This window comes from Myotis brandtii, unplaced genomic scaffold (assembly GCF_000412655.1).
Source record: "Myotis brandtii unplaced genomic scaffold, ASM41265v1 scaffold82, whole genome shotgun sequence".
NCBI lineage: Eukaryota > Metazoa > Chordata > Mammalia > Chiroptera > Vespertilionidae > Myotis > Myotis brandtii.
This window is the reverse complement of record NW_005371324.1, coordinates 6510263-6519395: the sequence shown is the minus strand read 5'-3', so window position 1 is coordinate 6519395 and position 9133 is coordinate 6510263.

Here is a 9133-nt window from a genome sequence, read left to right as displayed (position 1 = left end):
GGAATAGTCCTTGACACCAACTTATTTTAAATTCATAGATATTAAATAGAAATAATTTTCAAACAGCAAAATCATATTGAAATGTAAACCTTTCTAAGCTTGGTTTTAAGGAACCCCTATTAAGTGTAGCACAAATTCCAAGTACCTTGTCTACTTATTCATTTTAAAATAACTCTTATAATTATATAAAAGTGAAATGATTCTTTGCCACCCTACTCACAGAGTCACCAGAGTATGGCATAGGATTAACACATCAAAGTAATTCTAGTAGAAAAAAAGATTGTGCACAGAATTGAAAAAGACCAGGATTCAAACCCCAGCTCTACTATCGACTAGGTTATGGCCCTATGTTAGTTATTCTTCTGGTTTTTAATTTTTTCAGGTACAAAACATTGTCTCAACAGGATTGCCTTTAGGAATAAATAAATAATATCTTCCAAGTGGCTGAGAAATTGCCTTGTCTTTGGGTTCAACAGTCCTGGGTTTGAATTCTAGCTCTAATGTGTATGTGACATGGGGGCAGTTACTAATTTCCTCACCTTTGAAATGGTAATAACAATAGCAAGCTGGATCTCCAAGTGTTATGAGAAGCTTAGAGATAAAACACAGAAAGCTCACAGTTGAACTGATATGCAGCAAGAGCTTAATCTGTGGTTGATTTGAATATTTAATATTATCAATTTTCTACATCTATAAGAGACAGAGAACATGATATTTTTAAATTGTTTTTCGAGGCATTAATTACCCCAGCTTCAATCAGCTTAAACCTCAAATGAAATAATCACACATTATTCATCTCTTCTTTAAATCCTTTCACTGACTCACCAGTGCCTTCTGTGTAACATTTTAATTTCTAACCCTAACATTTCATGTATCTGCACAGCAGGCTTCCCAAGCAGTTCTCAGCTCTTCCTATACAGGTTCCCTGGGCACAAGGAGGACTATTCATTAAGGCATATGGTATGCTAGATGCTGTACAGAAACTTCAGAAAACCAGTTCCTGCAATTAGACTTCTCAAATTGACTTCGTTACATAACACAGGATTGATTAAGTTTCTCCATCATATTTTTCTTGCTCAGACACTCAAATGCCCTACTTCTACTTTTCTCTCCCTTCATATCTTTCTATATCTGTCTTAACTGGAATAGCTCTAGAGCATAATTAAAACAATGAGTATCTACTTTATACAATTTGTCTAGAGGAATAATATAACCTTGCATTGATTATGCAGTGATGTGGGCATTAAACTCATGTTTTCTCAACTGTAGTGGGCTAAACAACATTTTCCATTTTAAATACCACCTTCATATTATTGTTGAAAGATTTAATTTATATCAGGAGACAAGAACAACACAACAAACCTCTGGGTCTTAAATATTATAGCCTAATGAGAACAAAGAGAAGTACTATACCATGCACATAAATCTATGATGCATCTTCAGATTTTTTAAGACTTTTTTTTTAAAAAAGCACTTAGTTACTGAATATTTTGGAAAAGCACTACAGGTTTAACTAAAATATAATATGCTCACATTTTATTTGTGTTGGTCATTATAGTCAACACAGTTATAGCTGCACAGTGATAGTTCTTTAATCTGTGCAATGAGTATTTTGAACTAGGAATTTACTCGTGACTAAGTTTATAGCAGACACTCTGTGCTCTCAAAGAGGATTGAAAGATGAGAAGGAATTTTCAGGGAAAGTAGAAGAATTTTTCAACTAGATGAAACATTATGAACAAAGATCCTAAGTCTGAGATGAGGCTGGAATAGCAAATAGTGGTTTGATCTCCTAGTTCCTTGTGTTCCATATTTAAGAATCTAGGGCTTTATCTTAAATGAAATGATCCTCAAAATGCTATAGCAGAAAGGGATTTAAAAGGACCAAAAATCTCATAATTTACAACAAAATATAGCTATTAAAGCAGGGTATGTTCAGTATGTAAAAACAACACTACAAATTCACCTAATGCCAACCCGGTGTATCAGAAAAGGGTCTTCTGAGAAAGCGACATCAATTTCAAGCCCCGAAGCCTGAAAAAGCCAGGTAAAGAAATATGAAGGATATTTCTGATAGAAGGAAAAACATGCAATGGTCTGGCAAAGAGAGAGCTCGATATAGTAAGTCTGCAGTTATGCAGTGGGCAGTAGTGTGTGGTAGAGCGAGCAGAATTCTGTAAGAGGCAAGGGATGAAGTGGGATGTGTGAGCATTGGGACCAAGTTTGGCATTAAACCACCAGTAGGTACTGTTAAGTTTATTCTAGCAACAATGAGAATTGCCTTTACCATTTTCTTCCTCTTATGGTCAACACAGACAAGTACAATTCATTGTAACGCCAGGCCGACATGGTTCAGTGGTTGGGTGTCGACCTATAAACCAGGAGGTTACGTCCAATTCCGATTCCCCGACAGGGCACATGCTCAGGTTTCAGGTTCAATCCCTAGTTGGGATGCATAGGGGAGGCAACCGATTGATGTTTCTCTCACATCCATGTTTCTTCCTCTCAGTCTCTCTCCCTCTCCCTTCCTCTCTCTCTAGAACAGTGGTTCTCACCTTGGCTGCACATTAGAATCACCTGGGAATCTTTTTAAAATCCTGACTTCTGGGCCTCATCCTCCGGAAATTCTGTTTTTTTGTTACTAATGTTGTGGCCCCACCCCATAACAAAGAAACAGAATTTCCGGAGGATGAGGCCCAGAAATCAGGATTTTAAAAAGATTCCCAGGAGATTCTAATGTGCAGCCAAGGTTGAGAACCACTGCTCTAGAATCAGTGAAAAGCATATCCTCAGGTGAGGATTTAAAAAATCAAAAGAATCTTCTATGGGATCTGTGCTACGGATACAATATTGCGGGGAGAAGGGGCGGCGATATGGAATGTGCTCATATCAGGCTCTAATAAAAAATGTGTCACTATAGATAGAGGCTTATCATGCTTTGGAAACACAAAAGACTGTGTACTATCTAGGTAAGGGGACAGGTAAGAGAGAAAAAGTATTGTTAAGAAGGACTTCCCAAGGATGAATAGAAAAAAGAGGGAGAAGCTTCGCAAGGACAAAGACCAGGGGTGTTCAGGACCTGCTGGGAAGGGTGTCAGCTATACAACTGGCTCTAGGACAGAATCTGTGAACAGAGAAAACAGCCCTTGTTCAAAAAGGTTTCCTCTCTACTTCGCAGAAAGAACCAGATGTATCCCTTTGTTAAATATAAAACCAGTCACATTAACTGACTTTAGGTTAAACTTGATAGGAGCGAGGGACAGGAATAGGAGACATTACTATTTTAATCTTAAGTAACTTTATTTCTATACCTCTAATAGGGAGTAAATCAAAGCTCCTGATAGCTCCACAGCTGGTAAAGGGAAGCATGATGCAGATAACTATTTTTATTTAAATCGATGTGTTGTATTCATAGAGAATAAGGCAGGATGCTGCAGCTGCAAGAGGGAATTTAAAATTAGAGCAGCTTCAATAGTGCTGCTCACAATTGCATCCAAATTCCCCAGCCTTGCCCTATAGTAAGCATTTTTTTTTCTTTTTTGCACGTGTGATGCATATGAACACACATTTAATTTTTCTTGGCGATTGAGGCTAAACTGCTCTGGAGTCTGAAAATAAAATTATTGTCTGTTTTCTGTTGGATAATAATCTCTCTCTCCCTCTCTCTCTTCCATAGATTCATAGCCATGTCAAAACTGCTACCTCATAGCTGTTGCTTCTACAAATAAACAGCATCATTCAATTTCCAGTACCTGAGCAGGTACTGTTTGTTCCACACACAACAGAATTATAAAAACTTCCCTCCAGTGTTATCTGACCAAAAATAATTGCTGCATTTCAAAGAGTTGCTTATATAACCCAGATGTCCTAGATTCCTTTAGGTTCCAAGGGTCATCTTTTACTTTAAAGCCCGAATAAAGAGAGTCCAAATCCTCACCCTGCTTGTCCACAGGGGTCTATTTTTTCACTGGGTTTCCTTCTTCATACATTTCTGGGGCCCTTCACAGACCCTCGGTCAGACAAATTATAGTATATAACCCTGCTTACTTGAATGTTGTCCTCTTCAATGATAATATCATTGCTTTATATCTACAGAGCCTTTTACGAAGAACATGCCCATTCATCATTTCATTCATCCTCTCATTATCTTGTACACAATGCCACTCAGATGCTAACGGCACAGACTTAATTGCAGCTTGGATCCACGTTTCAGGCCACATACCCTGCTGTCTCAAGTCTTGCGAGGTTGTTATAGTCAAATGAGAGAATCCATGTCAGAAAACACTGAAATGGATGATGTGTGTTCCGGATGGAGTGCTGTTGTTTTATTCTGTTGTTATGTTTGACATAGTTAAAGGTGTGCCAGGCCAGGCTCTCCCTCCTGTTCTATTGTTTGGATAATGATCAGATTAATCTCTCTGCATGTTGCATCCATTACACTGCCAAGCATACAAGGATGCTCTGTTCTGAAAATTCCTTTGCGTACAGTCCAAGGAATTGCATGATGATAGTGTTTGAAGTTTCTTAGCTCAAGGGAGAACTTGTGCACCTTGACAATCCTGGCTGTGGTACCTATTTCTGCAGACTGCCCAGCCCCCATCAGCTAGGCTCTCACTACCTCTAGGGAGAGTAGACCTGCCATTGATAAAGTTAGCAAAACAACAATGCCACTGATTGATTTAGAAGTGACAAATGTGTCAGGATTCCCCCGTGGGAAGCTATGGAAATCTGGCTTGTCCAAACATCCTTGGCAACTGTGAAAAGTCTTTTCAATTGTGGTAAGTTGTAGTCTGGCTGACTAATTCAAAAGGAACTCATGCATGGCGCAATTTTCTGCCAGCCTTGCATAGAAACAGCCAGTAATACACCCATGGAAGTAACATTTGCTTTCCAATCTCACAAAGGCCTCAGTTAGGATTTTTCTTTCCTACACAGTCAGGTGGGTGGACTGAATAACCCAGAGAGTAAAGGGCTGACTCTACAGGGGATATTAGCAGCCCCTAAATAGCTTAGGTCTGAAAATTACACTGAAGGAAGAATTTGTCTCCAGTAAATGTGCACTCCTTCCTTTAGTGTATTCACTTTATGCCAAGCGGTTTTTTCTTTAATGATCTTCCTCTTCTAGTACAATTTACCTGCAGTCCTTCCACATATTCGAGCACACCACCCCTTCTCATTCTGACTCAGGATTGCTGCCTCACTTCCTGCCTTTCTTTAAGGATGACCTAAATAGTGAAAATTCTATTCAGAGATTTTTGGCTCAGTTCCATTTCACTTACATGAGGGAAAAAAAAAAACCATTATGAAACAACCCATTATTTATATGCACCTGACTTCTTTGTAAAGTATATGTAAAGCATTTAAATGAATTACGTATATATTTAAGACTTCTTGGTAAATACTTTATAGATGAAAGCTATTATTAAAATTAGCTTCAATGAAGTTAAGGAAGGGAGGGAAAAAGCTAAGCAGAAAATATTACCATCATAAATAAAAATACCCAGTTCATAAATCATAACTAAAATGGCTACATTGATGTTCGTAGTATGTAATTCTATAATTGTGATTTTTCACAAGGTTGCACATACTTTTAAAGACAATATTTCATGCAATCACCATCTAATCTTACCAGTTGTAAAGGAGAGAGAAATATATACTTTTAATCTGTTTCTAGGAAGGAATAACTATATTAAAAGAAAGATGGCTACATTATAGTATACCTCCTTCCCACAGCATATCAAAATCTAGAGTTTTGTTTTTAAAACAACTACTGGTTTATAATCTTTAAGAAAACTTCTCTCACTTTTTACTAGATATTGAAATAAAATCACCATAAAACCATTATCATTATCAATAATCAATTTTCTATCTTTATCATATGTGAAAAAAAATCCATGTTGCTTAAAACACTAAATGTCCCCAAATTCTGCTATTGAAAAACACAGAGCTATACTCTTTTGAATCTGTTTGAGAAAAAAAAAATCAAGAATTAAGAGTAAGGTAAAACAAAAATAAGGTTATAGGCCTCAGAAGCTAATCAATGATTCTTTGCTATCCTATATAATAAAGAGGTAATATGCCATTTGATCCTCACTCTGTCATGCCGTCACAAGATGGCTGTGCCTTTAGCGGAGGCAGGGTTCCCATAATGAGCCATCCTGAGCAATCAGCAGGTACTTGAGGCTGCATGGCACCGGGCCAGAGCACGTGACCTGAGGCTGTGCCCCCCACCTGACAGGGCTTGATGGGGGACCTGAGGCTGCGCCTCCTGGCCAGCGCCAGGCCAGGGGACCTGAGGTTGCCCCCCCCCAACCTGGTGGGGCTTGACTAGGGTGGGGCCAGCCGGGTCTGGGTCTCCCAAGATTTCGAGGTGCACATGGGTGGGCAGGGACTTGACTCTGGGTTCCACGGCGTGCCCCAGACTCTGGCAGGAGGAATATTTTCATATACATTTTATTAATTTTCTTTCATCTCTGACACTTCTATTATAGAGAAAGGGCAAGTAGCAACATTAAAATATTCCCTCTAATCCCCTTTTAATGTGCACAAATTTCATGCACCAGGCCACTAGTAGTGTATATATTTGTCATGTTTGGTTTGTCCTAAATTGTACCTTTTGGGTATTTGGGGAATTTCCCACACTGTGAGTCCTATCCTTCAAAAGTTAGTCCCAGGACTCAGTGTACCAGCTAGGGCAGTGATGGTGAACCTTTTGAGCTAGGTGTGTCAGCATTTTGAAAAACCCTAACTTAACTCTGGTGCCGTGTCACATATAGAAATTTTTTGATATTTGCAACCATAGTAAAACAAAGATTTATATTTTTGATATTTATTTTATATATTTAAATGCCATTTAACAAAGAAAAATCAACCAAAAAAAATGAGTTCGCGTGTCACTTCTGACACGCGTGTCATAGGTTCGCCATCACTGAGCTAGGGCATAGGCAGGTGATTTAGATTCTACCAATTGGACACACCTGTGTGATGAAGCTAGCAAGAACAAGAGGAATCTTTGTGACAAGTTGGAAAACAAAAAGCAGGCATGGGCAGAATCCGTCTTGCAGTGAGTAATGTCATAAGGAGTATACCCTTTGAGAGTGACAGTGGTGGGAACTTGTGTGTGGACTCAGAACTATACTATTTGTGGGGATGACAGTCATCTCTTTTCTACAATACTTCACAAGGCATTGTGGGGGTGGGGGGAGGATTTTTCCTGGCTAATCTTGGGCTCTCTGGAAGATACGTTGAACTACCTAATAAATTTCCACCCTGTTTTCACCTAAGAACATTGACTGAGACACTGAGCAACAACTTTCCCGTTGTATTTGAATAGTGTTCTCCTAGTTCTGATCTCATTTTCTGACCTCCTAGTCCATTGTTTAGTTTAATCTTAACATAATTTTCCGTGGGTCAAAACAACCCGCCCTCTTTCACAATATTTGAGTTCCCTCTTTATTTAAACTAAAATTAGGCCAATTTAATATACTTGAAATTACGTGGGAAGCTTTGTCAAATAAAAATTAATAACTATGTTCTATTTATATACATATTTTGTTAAAATGAATGTTATAGAGCTTTCAGTCTGCTTCAGAAAGGAACTTGCAAAGATTCAGAGGGAACTTCAAAGAGGAAACTTTCAGACATAGCATATGTCCAGTCAGGGACATCAGACAAGCGTGGTGATTCTCTGTGTCTGGCAGTGATACTCTGGGTATTTGCATTTCGCATATTGGTAGTTTATGAATTATTTTCAATGCTCAATACATCAGTTGGAATAAGCCATGTGCCTCATTTTAAAATCTTACTTTATATACTGAAATTATATGTTGAATCAAAAAGTATACAAATTTTATATTATTCTCTATGTAATTTTACAGTAATTATTATTTACCAAGAAATTGTTGTCTTGGAATGTTATATCTTATAGAAAAGCAAAGTGTGTGTGTGTGTGTGTTTTAATCAATTGCATTACAGTCAAATCTATAACCAGGCCATTTTTAAGTTTTGTCATTCATGGGTAGTCATTGCTTTACTTTGATGCATTTGCAGGTATATTATATCTCTAGGAAAATCCATGAAAAGGACTCTGACCTACTCTAAATTGCAGGCTTCTAAGCAAGTCATATCTTTGAACTGGATGAAGATTTATAGAACTTCAAGGAATAACTGAATTAAAAAAAACTACAGGCAAATAATCAGGATAAACAAAAATAACTATGGAACTAAATAAATTGAGAATAATTATTCTTGTGAGTCTGTTTAAAATATTGTTGATTTTTTAAATTTTTTGTTTCCCAAATATAAGGAAAACTAAAAAGCAGACACTTGACATTGTAGGAACTAAAAAATTAGTAACTTTTGTTTCACAGTACTCCCTACTTTTCTTTCTTTTTCAAAGCTTTCATCAACTTTAAAATATGTATTTTATTTATTTATTATGTTTTATACTTAGTGATGTCTAACCAAATATTCCAGTAAAATGTAAGCTCCACAGGGCCAGAGGTTGTAGTCTGTTCAGGACATTGATATATCTTAAGTATTCCAAAAGTGTCAAGCACATAGTTGGGTTCATTAAATATATATATGTTTTTTTAATCCTTCCCTGAGAAAATGTTTTTCATTTATTTTAGAGAGAGAGGAAGGGAGAGGGAGAGAGAAAAACATCTATGTGAAAGACATCAATTGGCTGCCTCCTGTATGCGACAGGATAGGGAATCAAACCTGAGACACTTTTGGTACAAGGGATGATGCTCCAACCAACTGAGCTACACCAGCAAGGGTACATTAATATTTTTAAGTGAATGAATTAAAAGGGTTATATAAATTCACCTTGTGCTCCTAGAGGATCTATGGAGATAGGGATTCTATTGGTGTTTGTTTGTTGTTGTTTTTAAAAATATATTTTTATTGATTTTGGAAAGTAAGGGAGAGGGGGAGATAGAAACATCGATGATGAAAGAGCATTGATCAGCTGCCTCCTGCATGTCCCCTGCATGGATTGATGCTATCAACTGAGCCACACCAGCCAGGCTTCTTCTTTTTTTTTTTTTTAAATCCTCACGCAAAGAGTGAGGATATTTTTTTTCCATTGATTTTTAGAAAGAGTGGAAGGAAAGGGGTGGGGAGACCGAGG